Source organism: Microtus oregoni, unplaced genomic scaffold (assembly GCF_018167655.1).
Source record: "Microtus oregoni isolate MIOR12 unplaced genomic scaffold, Mior012 000044F_ref0000062, whole genome shotgun sequence".
NCBI lineage: Eukaryota > Metazoa > Chordata > Mammalia > Rodentia > Cricetidae > Microtus > Microtus oregoni.
This window is the reverse complement of record NW_024543218.1, coordinates 14,024,821-14,049,051: the sequence shown is the minus strand read 5'-3', so window position 1 is coordinate 14,049,051 and position 24,231 is coordinate 14,024,821. Positions and strand designations below refer to the sequence as shown.

At 37.9% G+C, this 24,231-nt stretch overlaps 1 protein-coding gene and 1 pseudogene across 1 annotated transcript in view; both read right to left on the bottom strand.

Annotated features, from left to right (window-relative positions):
* LOC121434751 (protein piccolo-like) overlaps positions 1 to 24,231 on the bottom strand; it is a 298,146-nt gene that overhangs the window by 206,456 nt on the left and 67,459 nt on the right. The gene's annotated exons all lie outside the window — the stretch shown is intronic.
* LOC121434648 lies at positions 15,918 to 16,467 on the bottom strand (annotated as a pseudogene).

Below are 24,231 nucleotides of genomic sequence, written 5' to 3'. Positions count from 1 at the left end.
ATTAAGGGTTGCTTGTTTTTGATTCTTGTTTTACGACTGGGTCTCATGTAATCCACATGCCTGGAACATGCTATGCTGAGATGATGGCCTTTAAATCCTCATCCATTGTCCCACTTTTACTAGCAGAGTGCTAGGATTAGAAGCATGGGTCACCTAACCCAGTTATAAGCAGCTAGGCAAACAGTCTACCAACTGACCTACATCCCAAGCCCGATTTTGTTGTTTTTTAATGGAGCTATAAATAGGAAAGCTTTAACATTTTTTTTGATATTCAATGTAAGTGCAGACAAATTTAATGGATTTTTATATTGATCATAACTCTCCAGCCCTGCTGAACTTGTTACTTTTAGTAGTTTTTAGTGGGTTTCTTGGGACTTTCTTTATAGATAATATCACCTGACAATGGCCGTCGTGCCTTCTTGTTTCTGTTTTGTTTGTCCATTTGTTTCAACTCTCACAATTTGTTACAGGAAGCAGGGCAATTTAGATAGGGATGCTTTATATTCTCCATCTGGAACATATTATAAGTGACATATCTAGTAACTGAAAAACTCATTTAAGTTATTCATTTGCTGTTCCAGAGTGGGTGCATCGAATACTGTCTGTGTAGACAGAGAATCCCCCAGTAATGGCGGAGGTTCGGATCTTTTCATTTCCCTCAGGATTTCACCAGCTGTTTAATTTCACTAACAGTGGCTGATTCGTCTCCCGCTTTTAAGAATGCCTTGGGCATCGCGTAAACTACTTACAGTTTAATCTATTCTAATTTGGGCTTCTTTCTTGAGATCACTTCCCACTTAAGCATCTGATATATTTTGATTCTGTGAGGGCTCCTCCCAGCTGTCCTTTTCTTTCGTTTCTCTCCAGCAGGCCAGCTGACCTACAGTTCAGTTCATGTCCCTGATGGATCTATCCACCAACCCTAAAAGGCCTCTCATTATAACTCCCACTTTCTATAATGGGTCCTTAGGCTCGAACTTCTTCATCAGCTGCTGATGCCATTTACTTGCAGGCAAGGATTTGCAAGTTGCCACTCCAAGGGCAACATTTTTCGACCATACAGAACCACTTTGCCATGGCTTGGTGCCAAACCAAGGGACAATGCAGATGATCTTGGTAGACATGCCTCCTTCCCAAGCGCTGAGCTCTGGGTGAATATGGAGACCGCAGTGTCTGCTCTCTTAGCCTTACCTCTTTCTGTTGGGTTCCCTTCTGATCCAGGCCAGTGAATGGCAACAATTTGAACTCTCTAACTCTTTCTTGCCTGTAACTTGATTTCTTGTTCTCCTATGACTCCCTGTGAGATGTTTATACTTCCTTATAATCACCACAGATACCAGGAATAATAAGTTTGTTACACAGAAATCTTGTGACGAGGGTCTGAAACTAACTGGAGCAGTGTTTTTTCCCTCCAGGAACTCCAGCCTGATGATTCTGTATGTTCAACAAGATTAGCCAAAATTATCTGCTCTGCTAGATATGCAACCCCATGTGTTATTTAGTCTTTATTTTCAACTTATTGGACTGAGAAGTGACTATAAGATCAGTAAAACATGTATTTGCTTGTGTCTGTGAGAGTGCTTTCAGAGATCACTCAATCATGAGAGCTAGTGCATAGTGAATAGTTCAATCCAGTGATGGACAGAGAATACGAAAAAGCTTTCACCCCAGTTAGCTCCTTGGACAGCTGAGGATAGGGAACCTGAAATGACCCTATCCTATAGCCATACTGATGAATATCTTGCATATCACCATAGAATCTTCATCTGGTTATGGATGGAGATAGAGACAGAGACACACACTGGAGCACTGGACTGAGCTCCCAAGGTCCCAATGAAGAGCAGAAGGAGGGAGAACATGAGAAAGGAAGTCAGGACCATGAGGGGTGCACCCACCCACTGAGACAATGGAGCTGATCTATTGGGAGCTCACCAAGGCCAGCTGGACTGTAACTGAAAAAGCATGGGATAAAACCGGACTCTTTGAACATGGCAGACAATGAGGGCTGATGAGAAGCCAAAGACAATGACACTGGGTTTTGATCTTACTTCATGTTCTGGCTTTGTGGGAGCCTAGCCAGTATGGATGTTCACTTTCCTAGACCTGGATGGAGCGGGGAGGACCTTGGACTTTCCACAGGGCAGGGAACCCTGACTGCTCTTCGGACTGGAGAGGGAGGGGGAGAGCAGTGGGGGGAGGAAGAGAAGAGTGGGAGGAGGGGGAGGGAAATGGGAGGCTGGGAGGAGGCGGGAATTTCTTTTTTTTTCTTTCAATAAAAAAAAAAGAAAGAAAAAGCTTTCAGAAGGTGAAGGAGCTACAAAAGACAGGGTCTTGCTGAAGGAAGCGAATCTCTGGGACCATAAACTTGGGGGAATCTACCTTGCCCCAGCAGCTTCCCATTATTGCTATGCTTGGTTAGATGAAATAAAACCTATGGAACCATGAGGAAAAAGACTTTCCTCTATTAAATATTTATTTATAGTCTTTAGTCTCAGCGATGATAATATAGTTAATACCCTAGCATAGCTATGTAGTTGTCTTTCATGATTTTCTTGCTTCCCTTTTCCTAATGCCCCAAAGTTCCTATATCTCCTGGAAGATGAATCTTAGAATCTTGAGGTGCACTGCATGTTTTATTTTTCATTACCCTTACCTTTCTAGTGTGTCCACATTGAGTACCTCTTTTCTAGCCCTCCTTATTTCTTCAGGAAAGGAATATGTGGACTGTATTGATACAAACAAAATTTAATTCTTGGGGCTACAGATAGGGCTCACCAATTAAGAGCACATGTTGCTTTTGTAGAGGACCTGAGGTTGTGTTCTTTAGGGTACAATGCATGTTTGTGACTTAGAGTGTGATTTAATGGTGAACAAGAACTTTGGCTACCTCTGGCATTTCTTACAGTCTGTGTTTTACCTAGTTCACAAATGCTGGTCAATAAGAGTGCAGCTGCGTTTTATCCAGAGGGATTATTTTCAAAATAAGAAAAAAATCTATACGAGACAGCAAACTTCTCTAAGTTCCATTAGATGTACCAAGGAGATCTAATACTCTAGTCTTTTTAAAATTATTCTTGAGAGGTACTATATTACACTGGGAACTCAAAGCAAAAAGACATAAACCCTAAGTCACAAGATATAGAAAAGAATTATTTAATATTTATTTTACATAAATCACATTATTTTTGCCTGGTAATACTGACACCTCTTTGGAAAGAGTGGTATTCCTTTATTTGATCATTTGTTCATCAAATAGGTTGTGCATCAGATTGGTTGTGAGGAATTGTTTCCTATTTATCCACAATGAATATATCCATCCATACATAAAAAGGATATGTGCTAATATGACTAAACATGCCTAACTGAGATTAAAAGTAATGTTATATATTTTCAGTAAAATAAGCTCTTTCATCTTACACTGTGTATGAATTTTCATTGATTTTGTAGACACTGAAAATAGTGTCTTACATTATCATCATCTTTTTTTTTTTTTTTTTTGATTTTCGAGACAGGGTTTCTCCATAGCTTTTGGTTCCTGTCCTGGAACTAGCTCTTCTAGACCAGGCTGGCCTCGAACTCACAGAGATCTGCCTGCCTCTGCCTCCCGAGTGCTGGGATTAAAGGCATGTGCCACCACCGCCAGGATATCACCGTCTATTTTATTTGAATATTTAGTTCAAAATTCATTTTCTATGGTGCTCATATTAATGATAATGAAAGTAGGATTGTTATAGAAACTACAAAATGTATATAAACTAATATAGTCTTACGTGTTTTAGGATGGGTCCCTAGTAGCTTTCATTATCTAGGGATTACTGTTTCCCAGGCACAATGTTAATTACAAAAACACTAGATAATCACTCTCCACTATTCCATTTTAATAAATATCTCACTGACTAAAGGTATGACAATTACAAAAATTTAAAAATTGGTCAACGTCATATATAAATATCCTGCATTCATGATATATGCCAATTATGTTTATACTCAAAACATTTGACTTTAAGTAATAATCTAATACTCATATATCTCATATATAAAAATCCATCTCATATATATCGTGCATATAAATCATATATATATCAGTGTCAACATCTATTTTATGCTATCTTTGGTTTTTGAACTTTGATAGGATTTATAATCCAAAATGCACACATATACCTCACAGTATTTTTCTATGTATTTGACTTGTGCACCTACATTTACTTAGAATTTAAATTTTAATTTACTATACAACTGAGTTGTTACGGTTCTTATGCTAACTGCTCAGAGCTCTAAGGACACTGTACCGAGCTTGATCTTTAATACTAAAGTTGCTGACTTGTAAAATATTCCTTTACACCATGTGAACATATGTCACTGTGATTGGCTTAATAAAGAAGCTGATTGGCCAATAGCTGAACAGGGTAAGGTTAGGTGGGAGAGTCCAACTGAGAATTCTGGGATCAAGAAGGGTAGAGTTGGGTGTTGCTAGCAGACACAGCGGGGAGCAGGATGGTCATGCTATGCTGAGAAAATGTACCAAGCCATGTGGCAAAGCATAGCTAAGAAATATGTGTTGATTTAAAATATAAGAGTTAGCTGGTAATAAGCCTAAGCTACTGGAGGAGCATTTATAATTAATTTAAATGTCTGTGTGATTTCTTGGGAGCAGCTTACAGAACAGAAACATCTACCAACACTGGCTTGACTGAAGTATTGGCTCCAAGCTCAGAGAAAACCTTAAAGATGTCATCATTTAAACGACTGTATTATTCATGTTTCTCTAATGTAACAGAACTGATGAATTGGACATATATTCAAGGACAGTTTAGATTGGCTCATACAATGTTTTCTGGGTAGTTCAAAAATAGCTATATTTAAACACAAAGAAGAACACGTGAACTTAGTAACTGTTCATTACACTAGGCTGGCTCTTAGAAATCTGCATCTTTCACTGAAGGGTTGGAAGGTTTCCGGAGAACCGGAGATCTGCAGTCCAGATAAATGAAGCCTGATAAATAAATACACCATGAGGTATATTTGTGCATTTTGGATTATAAATCCTGTCAAAGTTCAAAAACCCAAGATAGCATAATATAGATGTTGATACTGACATATATATATGATTTATATGTACGATATATATATATATATATATATATGATGGATTTTTATATATGAGATATATGAGTATTAGATTATTAATGAAGCCTGCTTCTGATAGTAGGCAAGGAAGGAAGCTGCAACATGGTAGATGATATTGCCGGTGAGAGTGAAGGCAAACAGGGAAAAGCAAAACTTCCTTCTTTCGTTTCCCAAGTGCCTAGGTTGCCACGGCCACCTTTAGAGTAGGTGTTCAAATTTAAAATATCTTGCAGTATTTAAAATCTCTTGCAGTATTTCCCAGTAGCTTGTCTGATGGAGGAAAATCATTGGCTAATAAAGGAACTGCCCTGGCCCATTTTATTGGTTAGAGGATAGGTGGGAGGAGTAGGCAGAACAGGACGCTGGGAGGAAGAGGAAGTGAGCTCAGTCTAGACAGCTCTCCTCTCGGGAGCAGAAGCCTGAGAGAGACGCCATGCCCCGCTCCCGGCATGAAGCTCCGACCCAGGATGGACTAGGCTAGAATCTTCCCGGTAAGACTGGTTCTCACAGATTATTAGAGATGGGTTGATCGGGATGTGAGAATTGGCCAGTAAGGGCTAGGGCTAAAGGGCCAAGCAGTGATTAAATGAATACAGTTTGTGTGTTGTTATTTCGGGCATACCGGGGTGCTGGGAACGCAGCCCCGCCACTCTTACTACTTCACTTGTCATTTAGTTGAATTCATGATACAGTCTATTCGAGAATCAAAAGTCACCATCCCAAAGCCCTAGAGGAGGACTATCTTATGACCCCAAAGAAGAAATCCCTGTTGAATCAGCTTGTGACTATGGATTGTTTTCTACCAATACAAAAGCAAGCATGCTCCAGGTTGACTGTGGAAATGTTTGCACACTATGTCAGTCCTCACAATCTTTGGAGAATTTAGGCAAATGTGGTAATTTCTTTCTGTTTCACACTCATTTCTCAAGTGCTGGCATGGCAGGTGTGTACTGCCACACCTAATGTGTATTTTGTTGTTGTTGTTTTGTTTTTCAAGACAGGGTTTCTCCGCAGCTTTGGAGTCTGTGCTGGAACTAGCTCTTGTAGTCCAGGCTGGCCTCGAACTCACAGAGATCCGCTCACCTCTGCCTCCCGAGTGCTGGGATTAAAGATGTGTGCCACCACCGCCCAGCTCCTAATGTGTATTTTAAATAAATGTTTTGGACATTTACTTGGTGTTCTTTAAAGGGAAACTAGAATTCACCCAACGAAAACAACTAAGAAGCTGTCAAGCAACGTATTCTTTGCAAACTGAACAGACTTATACTCTCCTCTTTACATACGCCAGTTTTAACACCTTTCAGACAGGTCATTTTTTTACCGTAACCATGGCTTCAAGGGCAAAACCTCCCATCGTTCTGGTCCATCTAATTATGGATGAGAGAACCATTCCTAGTCCATTTAGTTTATTGTTTAACTTGTGCTTTACTATATTTTTACAGCAATGTCTTTTTTACCTTATACTTTCCTCAACAAGGAAAGTGTCCTGCAGATTCAAACTATTCGAACAGTTGGCTTAGTCATGGTTGAGTGTCGTCCCGAATGACAATAATGCACCCATCTGCATTTTGAACAGGCTGCCTTAGCCGCCTGCTGTTAATATCTCACCAGACTGATTTCTCCTATAGTCACTGAACTCACCTCTAAGAAAATAACATGAAGATAGGAAAGTCACAGCCAACTCTAACGTTCCTGAACAGACACCTCACAGGGAGGATATGACTAATGGACACCTTCAGGTGGGAAAAGTAAATCCTTAGGCAACTGCAGAAGAATCCCGTCATTGGCAGTGATGGCTGCAGCGTGGGCTCTGAAGTGAGACAGTTTGGGTGTGGAGCCCAGGGCTGAGGGATATTCCATAACTTACTCCGTTCTCACTTGTAAAATGACAATAAGCATACAGAAAACAAACATGCCCCCTTCTTAGAGTAAATATTCCTAAACTATTCACAACATTGTCTGGAATCAATGCCTCAACATCATACGCTACCATTAACATCTTTAATATATCTGTGACCATTTCTTAGCTTCAGGTGTCACACTTACTTGTCAGCCATCCACATTCCTCAGCAGTTGTACACTGGTGACTCCTAAAGTTCCCTAGAGTAACTAAAATACTCAAGTTCTCAATGAAGTATTAGCAGGCAGGTCTAACAAAATAATAAAAGAAGAAAGTTGCATGTCACATCCAAGAATGAATTATTCTAATCAAATAAAGACATCAAAATACTCAAAATTTAATGCAATCCATCACATTAATATAAAAATAAAAGTATAACTATAGCAATAGAAAAAGATGTATTTTGAAAAACTCAAGAGCCACATGTTAAAAAAAAAAAAAAAACACTCGCGAAAGTAGAAACAGAGAGACCCAATCTCAGTCTTAGGAAGAAAATGGTGCTCTGTCAGCTGAACATACCCTTGCATGAAGACGGAATTTAAAATTCTGCATGTCTCCAAACGGATTCATCTTTATTTCTCTGTTTTTGACAAGTCCTGTCTCCATCCCTATTTTAATGTTCAGAGCCATGCGTATGGCTGCACTGTGTGCAACCAAGAATCTTCACTTTTCCTTCTGGAGGTAAATGATAACCAAAACTTTTCTACCCTAACATTTAATTAGATCTGTCCGTTTGCTTTTCTGTATTAGTTCCCTCTTCTGTAATTTAAAATACAGCCTTCTAAATTGAGGATTGGATTTAATAGACTTGAATTGAGTCTCCATTCTATATATTTCACACATTGCAGCTTCAGTAGTTTTTAAGGTAATTATTCCCCACATAATTCTGAAATTGAGTTCACAATACTCTCTAGAAAAGCTTCTTCCCCCCGTACGATACAGGAAGCCAATGGTGACCCAGCCTTTCTACGTCTTCGGGTTGTTTACTGACATACTAGTTGTACATATGCGACCATGCCACTTAAAATCTTCTGTAGAATCTCTGCTTCCTCAAGCATTCTCTCTTGTGCTCTGGGTTTCTTGTAATTTCTCATTTGCATATTCTTTCTGCTTTGAGCAGTGGCTCAAACATAGCTAAGTCATTTCCTTTCCCAGCATTGCTTTTTCATGGCATTTGCAAACCATCATGATATGGAAAGTTTCCTTTATCCATCTGCTTACAAATGAAAGGTTAAGTAACATGACATCACAGACAGCATAGAGTTCAAGGCCAAATATTCTTTCTTTAAGCCATAACATAAACACATTAAACAGATGTTCACAATAAAGAAAGACAGGGGAAGGAAGCACAGGGCTGGTGGATAGCTCAAAAAATTGATCCACATCTCAAAGCTATTTAAATATCCATAGCAATTTGTGAATTAATTTTAGAACTATAGAGCTATTTTGAGTATTCAACAACTCTTTTCCTTTCAATCTATGTAATTATTCTTCAAGTTGCAATAGTGCTACACTATTTTATTTCAGTAAATATAGAATGGCATATTTTGCATCCCCCAGAGAAAATGAAATGCCAAAACATAGCAATTTTTTCTTTTTTCTTTTTTTTTTTTTGAGACAGGGTTTCTCTGGGTAACTTTGGAGCCTGTCCTGGAACTCGCTCCATTCCCAGGCTGTCCTCGAACTCACAGAGATCTGTCTGCCTCTGCCTCCTGAGTGCTAAGATTAAAGACGTGCACCACCACCATGCAGTTTAGCAATATTATAATATGCATACTTTAAAAATACTAAAATAAAAAAGAATTCACTGTAGAATTTATGAAATATAGGTGGTTGTCTCAGCTAGGGATCCTATTGCTGTGATAAAGCACCATGACCATCAACATCTTGGGAAGAAAGACTTCATTTCAGTTTACATGTTCGCGACACAATCCATTATTAAAGGAAGCCAGGACAGGAACTCAAACAGGGCAGAAACATGGAGGCAGGAGCTGATGAAGAGTCTATGGAAGAGAGATGCTTATTGGACCACCAGGTCAGGAGTAGCACCACCCACAGTGAGCTTGTCCCTCTACATCATGAATGAAAATACATCAGAGGCTTGCCTACAAACCAGTCTTGTGGAGCATCTTCTCAACTGACTAGAAATAAAACTAGTCGGCACAATGGGTATAACACCAAATTAGTCTTTATTACTCACAAAGAGTACGAAAGCTGTTCTCCATGACTATAGGCACAGGGATATTAGTGGGTGTCAGTCAGAGGACAATGGAGTAACTTTAATGGAGAGATTTCAATTACTATGACTTTGGTTCTATGATTTTTAGTATGAGATTTTATAAGATTCAAAGGATCTATATTTTTTTAAGCAACTACAAAACAATTCGGTCTAGTTACAAAGAAAAGAGCATAATGTTTCCCATAAGTAATAATTAATCATTTGGAGTTCTGTAATACAAAACGCAAGACTAGCATGTCAAATCTGAGAACTACTCTCGCATGACGCACACACAGAAGCTGTGCCCTTAATGTGGGACTTGTTCAAATCCGAGGGCTGCTCATACAATGCACATAAACAAGGCCTTGATGTGGGAATGCTCACTAATCCTCATTGTCGCTAGACCTGATTCGCCATTTTCCAATGGACATGCTTCTGGTGTGTCTGTGAGGGAGTTTTAAGTCTTCCCACTGGATGGGCAAACCCATGCCGAATGTAGGTACAACCATGCCATGGTCTGAGGGTGTCAGTGGGAATATAGAGGGAAGAGGATGAAGCTAGCGCATTACAGCCTAAATCTCTCTCTGATCTGTACCTGTAGACAGGGTATGATTAGTTTTATCAGGCTCCTGCTACTTACTATACCTTCCTCAGGATGACTGACTATCCTCAAACTATGAGCCGAAATGAGGCCTTCCCTTCCTTTAAATTAATTTGGCAGGTATTTTCCACTACAACGAAAGAAAAATTGACTAATATATAATACATTTTAATAATGAAAATCAATCAAGATCTTAGAAAATAATGTTTTCCTTTTTAAGAATTAACATGAGAAATGTCAAATGTATTTGTTCTTTTATGGTAATTTTTCTGATGTTAGAGTATTGTTTAAATATCCATTTAGATAATAAATTAGAAGAAAAGAGGGAAGCCAGATTTTAAACTGTTAAACACTTAAACATAATAAAATTAGGGCTGGCAAGATGGCTCAGCAAATAAGGCTGAGGACTTGTGTTAGAGCTTGGAGACCCATATGGTAGAAGGAGAGAATTAACTGTCTCAAGCTGTCCTCTGATCCTCCACACATGATAGCAAACCCTAACACACACAGATAAATTATGATGTAAAAATATCAAAGAAATACAAAGTTTTGCTCTAAAGTCGGATTTTAGGAATCAGTCCAAGAGATGAGCCGGATGCACAGGACTCAAGCTGCTGAACAAAATTCTCCCTAATGGCCTGGCTAGGACATCAAGATTTAAGTGTCCATAAGCCCTCATTAGCATAAAATTGAAGGCCCGTTGGTTCAAAAATGAGTACAATTTTAATACAAACAATTGGCAAGGCAAGTGTACATTGGGTAGAAGCATTATCAATCACAAGCAGCATCAAGATAGGGAATTTAATTATGTTCAATCAGTTACGCAACTTTAGTGGTAAATATATTCTCAAGTGCAATTTAGCCACCACGATAAAATAACTATTAAGTAGCACATTAAAAATCTTAGCTCTTTTTCCACTCTTAAGTCTTAGAAGTTGATTGTCTTGTTTGCATGTAGGTTTGCCCGCATTATGTCACCACCACAGAATGGAGCATGGATTTGCCAATGAGAAGAATGACTTCTTAAAAACACTCTTTTCCCTAATGTTGTGAGCAATCCCAAAATAAGCTCACACCCTAGAGGGCTGCACTCACTGAAGGATAAATGGGACATCTTCCTTCCCACTGGCACTGAGGGTGTGGGCAAGAACGTGATGGGAGATGATATTTAGAATGAGATTCCTAATGACCTGTGACATGCTGTCAAAACTGCTATCAATTTTATTTGAAGAGGACTACCACGGGCTTTATAAGAAGCAATATTTTTAAAAAAGTGATGACCTTTCATTATATTTAGAACTAAGAGGCCGAAGATGTATTCTGGCCTTAAGACACCAGTAATGCTATTCCACAGACTGAGCTCTCAATGCTACCTCCCATTGTGTGTGTTAGTGGGCATTCTATGATTCTCCTACATAGCATTTATTTAGATCAGGTTTTGAAAGATGTGCATTTCCAATGCCCAAGATTCTAATTACTTACCAAGGATAAAGGGTCAGATAAACAGTCAGTGGGCCTTCACAATAGCAGATGTGAATTTCTAATAACCAAGAAAACTAATTGTGGACATTTTGGAGAAACCTCTGGAAGATCGGTACTGCTTTATTCCTATTTTGATTTTCTACAATAAAGAAATATGTTAGGCAAAACAGGAATACAGTAAAAGAAACTGCTTTCCTTCTACAAATTGAAATTCAGGCCAGATACGTAGGTTATTCAGTACGTTAGCAATCTAGGGATGGAAGTAACTCAGGTCTTATGTGAGAAGACACCTAGCTCCTGAAGTGCAGGGAAGTCTGTATTGTGTAAATAGAGACAGTCCAAAAAAGTAGCTCATATGTAGGGAATGAAAAACCAGGGTTTGCCTAATTTTTATAATTCTAATTATTTTCTTTTCCAAAGTTTTGGAACTCTTAAATCAGACTCATTAACTTATCAATTAAAAATACAGGGTTGGGAGCCTATAACTCAGACTGGATCTCAGAATGGCCTTGGAACAATAGTAAGTGTTGTTTGAAATCATGTTGTTCTGTACAGACACCTTTCTCTTGTGTTTCATTTTCTGAAAGTTAACTTCAAAGGAAACAGCATCTTATGCCAATTTTCTGCCATTAACACTGAAAATAAAGCATACTTTGAACCATTATAATAGTACAGAGAGACACAATTTCTCAAAAAGTATTAAACTCCTTGAGGATAAAATCTGTAAACAAATATAGCATACTTCCCTAATATGTACCCAGACAACAGTATAGCACTGATCTATGGGCCAAATGAGAACTCTGTTAACTTACTGTACAATTTAAATGCCATGTTGTAGTGATCAACTTAACACGAATAGAAGCATCAATAAAAATGTGAACATTACCAAATATCTAATAGGTTGGGTTTTGTACTAATAAAGTTACATGGATCAATTCATTTATTCCTCAACACAACTACCCATGTCATATGAACTAAGAAATGGGTGGCAGGAGTTTTACTGTATACCCAAATTCACACCATCAGCAAGGGATGCTACCAATTGAACCCTCTTATTCTGACCCACAACTCACCATCTTAACAACCACACATTATTTTCTCCACAGAGGCATGCAGAGACCCATTTGCTCATTGCACAATGAGAATAATGACGTCAGCAATATAAAAGAAGCCTTACCAAATGAGAACAATCCCAGCACTCATTTGAGTAAAATTACTATTTTCTCCTAAAGAAACGACAGCTTCCCTTCCTGCTAACCTTAATAGGAATAGAAAGCCACCATGGATTAAAGCAAATAAAAGTACATTTATTCTTGCTTAAAGGGCAATCGAGTTTTATAAGTCATGGCATGAATGAGAAAATGTCTCTTAATACCATATACTACACTCATTGATTGATACAGAGCATGTGTGTATATATAGACATTACATATCTACACAGTTTGAAGATAAATTTCAATGCAAATGATATAGAAGGCTTAAGTTTGGTCAGTCCAGTGCCTGTAACACAAACACCTGTGCTTGGATCCTCAGTACCCACTGGAAAGTGAGGCATACACCTGCAGCCCCAACACTGTAAGTAGAGACAAGCAGCACTCCAAAGCTTCTTGACCAGCCAGGAGAGATAATAAATGAGCTCTGACTTTAGTGAAGGGTCATGTCTAAATAAATAAAGTGGAGAGCAATAGACACACCTATGTCTACCTCCAAGAGCACATATACATGTGTACATACACACACACACATATACACACAAACATACACACATACACTATAAACATACACAAACAAGAAAGAAAGGAAGGAAGACACAAAAGAATGAACAAAGGAAGACCACAACCAATAATGGAAAAGTTGATTTATGTATATGCATCATTATAAAACTCCAAGCTTTAAAATATTAACCTACAAGAACCGTAAGAATAGAAACCATGAGAAAATCTCATTTTTATACTGATAACAGTGTTCATCGGTTCATTATTTTTAAGTGAAATGAAAGAAAGGTAGGCATAAAGGACAGTAATGTTGGGAACGTATCTAGTCTTACTTATATGCACTACAGACAGAATAGAATGATGGATCTGGGGTAAATGGAAAATCAACTTCATGGTCAGGAAGGGAATATCAAGTCACCCCAAAACAGTGTCATGATGGAAATCATAAAGAGAGGTCAGGGGCAAGCCAAAGAAGGGGGGGTCACAATTTAGGTTTCCCAATTAAATGCGAAACAGAAAAGGCAGAGCAATGAGATCATAGAATAATACGATATGGATAAAGGAACTCTGAAGTCTTTCCAGTTGTATGCCATGTTCAGGGCTGGATGTGATGAAGGCATAAAAGATGAGGGGGCATCTTGAGTGTTGGGCATTCCAGAAAATAAAAGTAATCTTATATTTACCAAAGCTTCTAGAGAGGGACATTATTAATTTTCTGTGCACTGAATCATATTCATAAGGAAAATCCTTCAACAATACACCTCCCTTATAAAGGTTTTGAAGTATGAGACGTATTGGCAAGGACAGCACAAAATAAATACCATCTGAAAATACCAAGACCAATCTTGATTGCCTAAGAGCCTTCATTAATACAAGGAGCCAGATAAGAGTCCACTGGAAGCTCTGCTCCTGATCCACTATCCTCACGAATCTCTCCTGAGTTTCCCACATACTTCTGCGGGGAAATGAAAACACTGCTCCTGTTTGGCTCTGGCATGATGCTGAGGCCGCTGTTTTGAGACTGCCATTAAGCTCCCTATAATCACCACTTGCTCTGCCAGCAATGCCGCCCAACCCTGATGCTCACGCCTGATTGTTCTCTGCTGCAGCTTCCAGATACAAGCTTGAGCTTCCAGATACCAGCTCCAGCTTGCTGCCTCTCTGCGTCCAGATCAGGGATTCTTTCAGTTCAATGTCATCTTTCTTCTCCGCCACAGCGTTCTCCTTGTTCTCAGGTCATTCATCCATCCACCAAGTTGTGGAGGTACAACTTTGAGATGAGAAATGACCAAAGGATCAAATCTTTTAATAATACTCAAGCAATGAATTGTTCCTAAGTGTGTGGCGATGAGGGGATTCCAGGGAGTGAGCTGAGGCATGGCTGGCTACGGACAGGCCTAACCCACTCCCCAACTCTCATAACTCCTTTGGTCAGCATGGCTATGTTCAGCCCCATGTGAAATATTATTTTAAAATTAATCCTACATAGTTTTTTATGAGCAATGCTATACACAGGAATGTTTTGATTTTCACAACTGCTCTCAAAAAGAAATTGCTAATATAGAACATTTGGTACACATACCAGTGTGTCTAAACTTCAACTGTCCAAAGATGTATTTTCACAAACCATTTTCTATTCCCAAAGAAATTATTTGGTACACAAATGTAGAAGAATTGATAGCATATTTGTATCTATTATTATATGCAAAAAACCTTACCAAAAATTAATGTTCTAAAGTAAAAAAAATCTTTACATCAGACTTTGTGGAAATCAGATGCCCAGCAACCACACCACTGAGTTCTTTGCATACAGTTTTAGAAGCTTGGCATCCATGTGTTGGCTGAGCCACATTGTCCCTTATAACTCAAGCTTTTCCACATTAAGGATGTTGGTTAACTAACTCCTCAAGTTAACCAGACAAGGAACATTCAGCATTCATTCTTGCCTGGTTACATTTATTTTCTTGCTGAAAAAAAATTGTCTTTTGTGGTTAATTTTTGGACTGTATTATTTCAGATGAGTCCTCAAATAGGCAGCCATATGCCATAGTACTTAAAGCTAAGTAATTTTGCTCAGAATTCCAGTGTAACCATATGGGTGATCTCTTGTACTTACGATTCATTTGAATGTGTAAGAAATGATTTATCCCAATCCTATTTTCGAGGACACATGATATCTTGAATCTAAGACCAAGTATTTTAAACATTTTGGGTATTTAAGATTTGACACTGAAGAAAACATAAATGACTTTTCATTGCCTTATTTACATCATCAGAATCAAAATATCGGTTGGTGATGAAGTGCCAGGTGGCACAGATCAAGAGATACCAAGAAGTGTATCTCTCAGGGCATGTCAAATATGAGGTTCATATGACAACTTTGAATTACTGTCTTAACAAAACCCTCAAAAGCCACAATTATGTGGATATGAGCATATCCAGTATCAAAATTCTCACATAGCTAGATGCATTACATGATTCTAGGAAGTCTGTCCCTGTAAAAATCAATGCTTACATTCATTAATTCACCAAGTTATGGGTAAAACACAAATATTCTTCTGAAATATAACAGTCAATGTCTCTCTAGAAAAAAAGGTAACTGGTACCCAAATTGATAGTAAAAGTTCAAGGGAGTGCTGTGGGAACTCCTTCAGCCAATAGCTTTTAAGATTCTAGCTCACTTGGGTGTAGTCTCTTATACTATAAATGCAGCTGTAAAGCATGAACTCGATTCTGGCTCTCGCTTCCCATTAGGTCACAGTTACCCCATAGCTGCTGCAGAAGGCTGTCAGGCTCAGGGGCAGCTTCTCCCATGGTGGGGGTGGTGGGCAGGGTAGCCCGCAGGTCACTGGCATAAGGCCATGGCTTCTAGGTTCAGGAAAGTGACTCGCATCTTGATCTCAAAGATGGCTGGCCCTCCTCCAGCTGCTTGTCTGAAGCCCTGGCCTCCTCCTTCAAGGTGGGTGTGCGAAGGAGTTGGCAATGGAGCGCGCCCATGCATGCTCCAACTGTGGATTCGCGGACAGCAGGTTCTCCCCACCCTATAGTACTCTTGCAACATGATGAGCCCATCGCAGTCTTCGTCCTGCAAGTAGAAAAGGAAGCACATCTTCTCTCAGTGGTACAGCTCTGCCTCCTCCTTGTCGACGTGGGAGTGCAGCGGCTTGAAGTAGGTGATGATGGTCATGAAGTCCTCGAAGCTAATCTCTGCCAAGCCGCTGGTCCTCTTGCCTAGGTTCTGATTGTCAAAGAAGGCATGGATGATCCTGGAGCGAATTAGGTTGAACTCCATGTCCTGGACAATGTCGAAGTTCGTTCTCTGCCAAATGGTGGGCTGGTTTCTGCTCAGGAGCCATAACCTCTAGTGCAGCTGTTTGATCCAGTCACAGTTGAAGTCACTCTGATTCTGGAACCCAACCTGCATAGATCACAGTCCTCTACAGGAACGGGGAACAGGAACCAAATCTAGCAGCCGGAAGCCAACACAGGCTTTACAGCTGCATTTTTATAGTAAAAGAGACCATGCCCAAGTAGGCTGGTAGGCTGGTGTCTTAAAGGCTATTGGCTGAAGGAGCTCTCATAGCAAGGGAGGATCAACTATACCTTGACAAAAGTTCTGTGTTAAAGAACATAAATATCAGGGTTATTTCATCTCATTTCATGACAGAATCTCTAAGTTGAATTTTTATAATAGCCGAGAATATGTATAACTATTAAATAAACGCAAAACATCTTGGTCAGTATTAAATAGAAGTGTCCTCTTGTCCAAGTCATTAACAACACACATCTGTTGAAGTATACATTAGATTTGACAGCATCTTATCTCATTAGCGCTTGTATTAGGTTCAGTTTTCACTACTCTGAGTTTTATCAATTACTCTTGTTCAAGCTCAAATTTGCATTTTATGGTAGTACACATTTCTTTTCTTCACCAAAAGGAATCCGGGAATGCTTGTGTTAGGATATCTGCCACACATTTCCTGTCCTGTTCCTTACCCTGGCACTGTTTTAAAAAGCATATTTCAAAACCCTTTAGGATAATGGGGGCTTTCAAACACTAAATTTTAGGCCTAAAATTATTAACAATTATTTAAAAAATTTCGTGCATATAATGGTGGGCTTGATATTTCTAAATTCCTAGTAGAGGCTAATGGTTGAAACATGTTTGAATGACATTTAACAGATTCTGTCTTAACTGCTCTCTATGCATTTTGTAATTTGAATCTGTAACAACCTGTTTGAACTCTTGTTGTTTTTCAGAGGAAAATTAAATATGTGAGGAATGTTTCCAAAGTTACAGTCAGATATCTGACTCCAAAGCAACTTTATTATAAACAGTTGAATACTTTTCTTTTCCTTTCTTTTTCCTTTCTTATTTTGAGAACTCAATCAGTAGAAAAGGTTGGCCTCAAACTCAGAGATAACACAAATAATACTATTAAGAGTTTTCCTTTGATATAGTATGTAGTTTATAAAAAATAAAAGACAGAGATAAAGACAATTTATGATAATTTAAGAAGAGTCTATCAAGTGATTTTAAAATGGAATTTTTTTCATTTACTCAGATCATTTTCAATGAATCAAAATCCTATTTTTTACTATAGACATTGGAACTGAGTTAAAACTGATGTTAAACAATGGTCTCTAGAGACTTTCTAAAACCACATGCCTCTTCAAACCTCAGCAGGCCTTTCTAAACATAGCAGTTTCTTAGCCCTTTTAGAAACATGCATTCTGTAAGTCTTTATACTAGTTCATACTAGAATACCTAAGTATCACTAAAGTCTTGTAATTTATTCCTCCATTTGTGCAACTGATTCAGGTTTAAGGGTACATAATTAAAAGATTTACTTCTGAAAGTTTCATGGAAAAATGTCTATATTTTGATCAGTGTTATATAGCCTCCTCTTGCTAAAAAAAGAAAGAAGCGAACAAGCAATAAAAAGAAAACAACAACAAAAATACCCCGAAACTAAAAATCTTTCAAAATTTCTGTTAAGCAGATAACTAGAAAGTGTCTGTGGAACATTGTGCCTTAGTAGGTAACCAGATGTCTATCCTCAATTCTAATATATATATGAAGCTATACATATAGAATAATAAATATTATTCATTCATCACAGTTAATTTCAAGATTTTCTAGAGCTCTGTTCTATTATTTAGTTATAATATCCTGACAAAAAAACAATCTGAAAGTATACCACTTTTAAACTCTTTTAAATGTTGACATTCAAGCACAAGAAAGAATTTAAACACTTTTGATATTATTCTACATTCAAGCATAAGAAAGAATTTAAACACTTTTGATATTATTCTTTTTACTAAAACAGAACTGTGTTCCGCACACAGAAAACCTTACTTACGGAAGCTGATCTACGGAGTGTAACAAGGAACTGGCACTTGCTATCATGCTGAAGAGCCTCACTATGTTTCGGAATTATTGTCAACTCTCTGGCCTACTGCTGTTTTGCCGACATCTGTTCTGCTTCCCAGGCTGGGTAATCGAAACAAGTTCAGGGAAGAAGAAAGGGCTGGTTCCTCGACAGTAACAATAAAATTCAGTTGCAAGAAGGTCACCATGATTCCAGAATTCTCTACAGATTTCCTCTCTATCAACCTTCTCATTCTATCCTGGACTGCTTCTTGCTTCTTATTGTTGAAATTTCAAAGTAATTTTGATATTTTAAAAAAATAGTATTTTCGGACTGGAACCAGCTCCTGCCAGACTTATAACAAATATAAAATTGACAACAGCTGATAACATCAGCACACATGAAGCTGTTTGAGAAATATAAATGTTCTCTTATTAATAATGTCCATTGGACCTAGATAAAGAGCCAGCCAAATTAAAAGACTTTGAGAAACTCTTCCTGTGTTTTCTCTTATGAGCAGATTCCTGTTATCCTGCAATCTAAGCACAGATTAGCGAACTTTTTTCCCCACAAATAGATTATTATTTTCCATAGAAAGTCAAATATGGAATCTTTTAAAGGAAGATTTACCTGAAAGAGATGATATCAAATCACGAAATACACACGAGAAAAGCATATAAGTTACATAAACTTAGCGATGTCAGCAATCCCTTTAAAAAAAACCTCATAGGAAAGAACAAGCTCATCTCAGCAACTGATGGAGGGCAAGACAGAAAAGGCAGGCAGGGCAACGGGGTCAGGCCGTACCTCCAAGCAGTCTGTGCCAAGCCTTTCCAGCAACGAGAAAACAAGAAGAAAGAGGCCCTGCCCTATGCAAAAGCTCTTGAGGCTGCCTAATAATGGCTATGAGGAGAAATTAATCATTGATTTCCTAAATATAACCATATAAATGGAAACGGAGCCTATTATTGTCATCCAACAATCCCCAAACATACATTATTAAAACATCAAAATAATGACTTGGAGCTGAGAGATCTGTTAGACACCAAGAGCACTCAAGGCTTACTTTTAAGGAGTTATCTTCAAAGAGAACTTTAGCTTGATACTATTGAACCATCTCTTACTTAGTCCCAAAATAGCCTATGTCAACCTTAGCTGCCCTGATTATTGAACAAAAATTGTGAAGACACACTAAGAAAAAAATGGTGAATGACAAATGAGGGTGTGCTTTTAAAAAATTTATGTAACATAGATCAGGTCAAATAATTGATTCAAAATATACTTTTTGTATTGTTCTCATTAATATTAACACACCCATATTGTAGAATGTGACATTTTATAAGTGAGTAACAGAAAATAAAGAAACAAGCCTATAAACACAGCCAACTTAACACCAGTTAAATGATTAAAATAGTATTATATAGATAAATTATGCCTAGATAAAGCGATTTTTGTAGAACATTTTCATCAGCATTCTCTGAATTCAGGTCAAGTAGATACAGCAAAGTTTGTAACAAATATGTTGTGGCTTACGTACCAATCCAAATTATTTTTTATTAGTATTTGACATAATGCTAGCAATGGAGTGCATTACCATGAGGAATACCATGGAAATAGGATGGTACATTAAAAGTTGATTTCTATTTTACAGTTTTTAAACGTCATAAGAATACCAACAGCTGCTATAAAGTTGCTACTGCAAACCCATCGCCCATTCTAACTTAGAATGAATATAAAAACTGCAGTGTGACGTAACAAATAAGACAAATTATTTTTATTATTTCTGAATCAGGTCATCCAAAATAAAAATAGGAGTGGTGATGAATAGAAGCTCGTATTTTCTCTCCCTGCCATTCAACGGGCAGAAATAGCTCTGGTAGAGCCACAGAGGAAGACTGAGGAGACATTTAATAAAACTCCTTTTCAGCACTTCCTTCCATTTCAAGTTTTAAACTTTTCTCTAAAAGTGGACCTGCTTGGGTATAAAACACCTGGCTGTTTCAGAAAGAACTGTGATTAGAATCTGACTTAAAGTCTGTGTTTATCCACAGTTTCTGTTGGTGTCGTGACTTCTCTCAACAGAAACATATCATTCTGCTTAGAGTGCATATGGGTTAGACAAGATGTGATGGCAAAAAGACACTGTTTATGCTAAAGAACATAGCAGTCATTATATATCCCTAAAATACATTACTACACAGATGGATCAAAACTGTCAAGCAAAAAAAAAAAAACTAACCTTTAAATTTATTTTACTAGGTAATTTTAATATTCTCTCTGGGTTCTTACACAATTTTTCATTCATTTTATATTTATGTCAATGAATCTGACTATTAATAAAAATAAAATAAATGCTAGCCAGATTATTTTGAATACTTTCCTGGATATGATTAGAACTATATATTAATTTAAAGTATTGAATTATTTTCACTATGTTGATTTTCACTCTCATTATTTAAAATAGTAATGTTACAGAAAGGAAGAACACTGATAAATTTCCAATATTTTCCAATTTCAAAAGTTTTGCAATTTTTTCATTCTTGAATTAAATTAAAACTGCACACATATGTATACACACTCAGACACACAAACACAAGTGCATGCTCACACTTGAATACATAACCTTGAACTACACTTTCAGGATTCATAAAAAGTCAGTGTTCTCAAATTACTCTAATGGACAATATAGATTTTAAAATTAGTGGGAGAAAATTAGCATATATGTACCTCATACAGGAAACCAACACTACATTCACCAAGGAGAATTTAATAACTGAGGGACAGTTGACCTGGTGACTTCAATAGACTTTCTTCTCATTTAGCCATCTTGCCTCACACTCCAAAGGAAAACAGAAAATGCCCACCCCACACTCATAGATGGGAAAATACGTTTAAGCCTGATGCCTTTATAGTCAATATTATGTAAACCAATTCTCTAAAAAGAGAACTACCTACATTATGATACAATTTAAAAATATTGTTTAAATAAGATTTTTTGTAGTATTGTTTCTATTATAATTGTTGAAAGTTCAAAACTCCAAAGAGTTGAACATACAACTTATAATGTAATCAGCCATAGTTTGACTAAAATATGAATATTTCTTTTTCATTCATAACCTAGTAAGATAATCACAACATATTTTTTATATTGAACAAGTGCTTCTTTGAATTAGATTAAAGTCATAAAGTCAAATTTATTTTGAATACCAACAAATGGACTAGAATGATGTTCTTGTTGAGTATATTCTGACTGTAATAAACATAGTAAACATTTTATATAAAGGTCTTCAAATTATTAGTTATATGTTTAACCATGAAACAGGATTTTGTTGGGGAATATTATTTTAAGGGGTGTGACTTTTGTTTACACTTCATTTAACTCTATGAGGCTGTGTTTCTGTGCCTGTGTAAAACACCTGATGATCCCAATAAAGAGATGAATGGCCAGTAGCGAGGCAGGAGCAAGGAATGGCGGCACTAGCAGGTAGAGAGGATAAAGTGAGAAAGAAGAACAAGGAGCAAGAGAAGAAGGAGAAGGGGACATGAGGGGCCAGCAACCCAGCATCCAGCCACTAGTCATGGAGTAAGAAGGAAAGAAAGATATACAGAAATAGAGAAAGATAAAAGCCCAGAGGTAAAAAGTAGTCAGGATAATTTAAGTTAACAAAGGTTGGCAAGAAAGAAGCCAAGCTAAGGCCACACATTTATTCCTAAGAATAAACCTCCCTGTGTGATTTATTTAAGAGCTGGGTGGTGGGTTGCTCAAAAAAAAAAAAAAAGCCAAAAGAGCAAAGCATCACATAATAGGATTTAAAAAGTAATGGCTTCTGTTCAAATATGAAAAAGACAGAAAGAATTGAAAAAAAACATGGTAATTAGTTTGGTACAGTAATTTTTATGGATTTCCCCCCAAAATTGTATTCTATGTCTTATACTGTTATTTAAATATATGTGTATATAATTAATTAAAAATGTTATGAACAATGAAACAATCCTAGTCAGTAAGGCAATGATTACTTAAAATATTTGAAAGGAAAGCTATACCACTCTCAATTAAAATCATTTTTTAATCTTCAAAGTATCACTTATTTTTATATTTGTCATATAGAAAACATTTGTGGAAATTATTTTGCTTTATGTCAAAGGAGAAGTTAAATGGGTAGTGTCACGGCCACCCTCGACCCGCAAGGATGATGCGCGACACACCGGAACTCTTCTCACTGCAGTTTATTCCAGGACTTTATTCACTTTCTCTCTCTCCCTTCCCCTCTCTCCTCGGGCAAACCTCTCCCAGCCCTTAAAAAGGCAAGGGCTGCCAATCCCGGATTGCCAGGTGGGCATTGCCCATAGGCCCACGCATATGCAAGCAGCTGATGATCATTGTGTGATAATAGCATAAGTCAGGTCTTAGGCATGATTAGGAGCTGATTATCAGATGTGGCTTCACGCAGCTCGCTACAGGGTAGATGTAAATGAAAAAATATAGTCATATGGAGACTTCATTTTTTAAAGTTAACTGTAGACTCAAGGAGATAGCCACACATTTGGAAAGAGAGGGGGAAAACCCTAGTAAGATATCCAAACAAAACAGGTATGAGAATTTGGGAAGTAGGAAGAATTCTCTGAGATACTGGTTTTTTAGCCACAGAGTATTTAAAACTATAGTATTTTAAAACTGTTAAGAATGACTAAATTCATGTGAAAACAAAACAAAATAAGAATGACTAAATTCACCAAAAAACAGAATATACAAGGTCCTGGGCTGCATCTGTGCCTCCAGAACTGAAGAAAAAAAATCACCAATTCACCCTTAAAATTCCTGTGTTGGATGCCATCCAGAAATGTGCTAGTACATACAAAACCACTGGGATGATAGGGCTACACTTAACCATTGTTAATGGAAGAGTAGACAGTTAGATAATAGATAGATGATAGATAGGTAGATGATAAGTAGGTAGGTAGGCAGACAGGCAGAGCAATGCTATTCTAGAGGAACAAGAGTAAAAATAAAAATAAATGCAACTACAACTTTTCCTGAGGGAGCGATTGAGGGTCAGAGAAACAGCACCACATCGGTATCACAAAACTGTTAAAACATCGTGGGTTTCTAAATCAGTCGGTTTTCCAGCACAGCCCACACTCTTACTCCATCCCTCCACCTGGTCTGTGCCGCAGGTCCCTATTTGCTTCTTCGCTGTTACGCTATGCACAGACTTCATCAAGCAAGGAGAACTATCCCCTTCCCCTTTGACTTTGTCCCTCATCTTGTCACAGTATCAGACCTGAAATCATCAGTGTGGATGGTAGCCGGCTGCTGTCTGGGGGGCTAATTTTAGTTGATTGAAAGCATTATCCCAGCTGGCCCCTCACTGAGGGCTCTTTCTGACTTCTGACCACAACATTTCACAGGACAGCACATTCTGCTGCCTTGCGAACACTTTTCAGATTTTCAGCTCCCCGCCCCCAGTTTCCATCTTCACTGATGTGGCCTCAGAGACAACAGAACACTGCCCCCTTTCATGAAATCTCTCTTGCTGCATACTCCTTTTAGCTTCACGATGCTGACAAGATAATCTTGAAAAAGTCAAGAGTGATCACAAGAATCCTTCTGAAAAATCCTTCCGTGTTCACTCTAATTCCTTCAGGACAAAACCCTAGCATCTGTATTACGGTTCATAAGCCTCTTCCCTAGATTGCATTACAGAGGGATACCAAGTGCACGAGAGGACTTGAGTCAAACTCAGCTTTGGAGAGCTTCTCCAAAACTTAACACCAGAAGCTGCTGGGGTGGGCTGGGGGGGGGGAAACATGTTTAT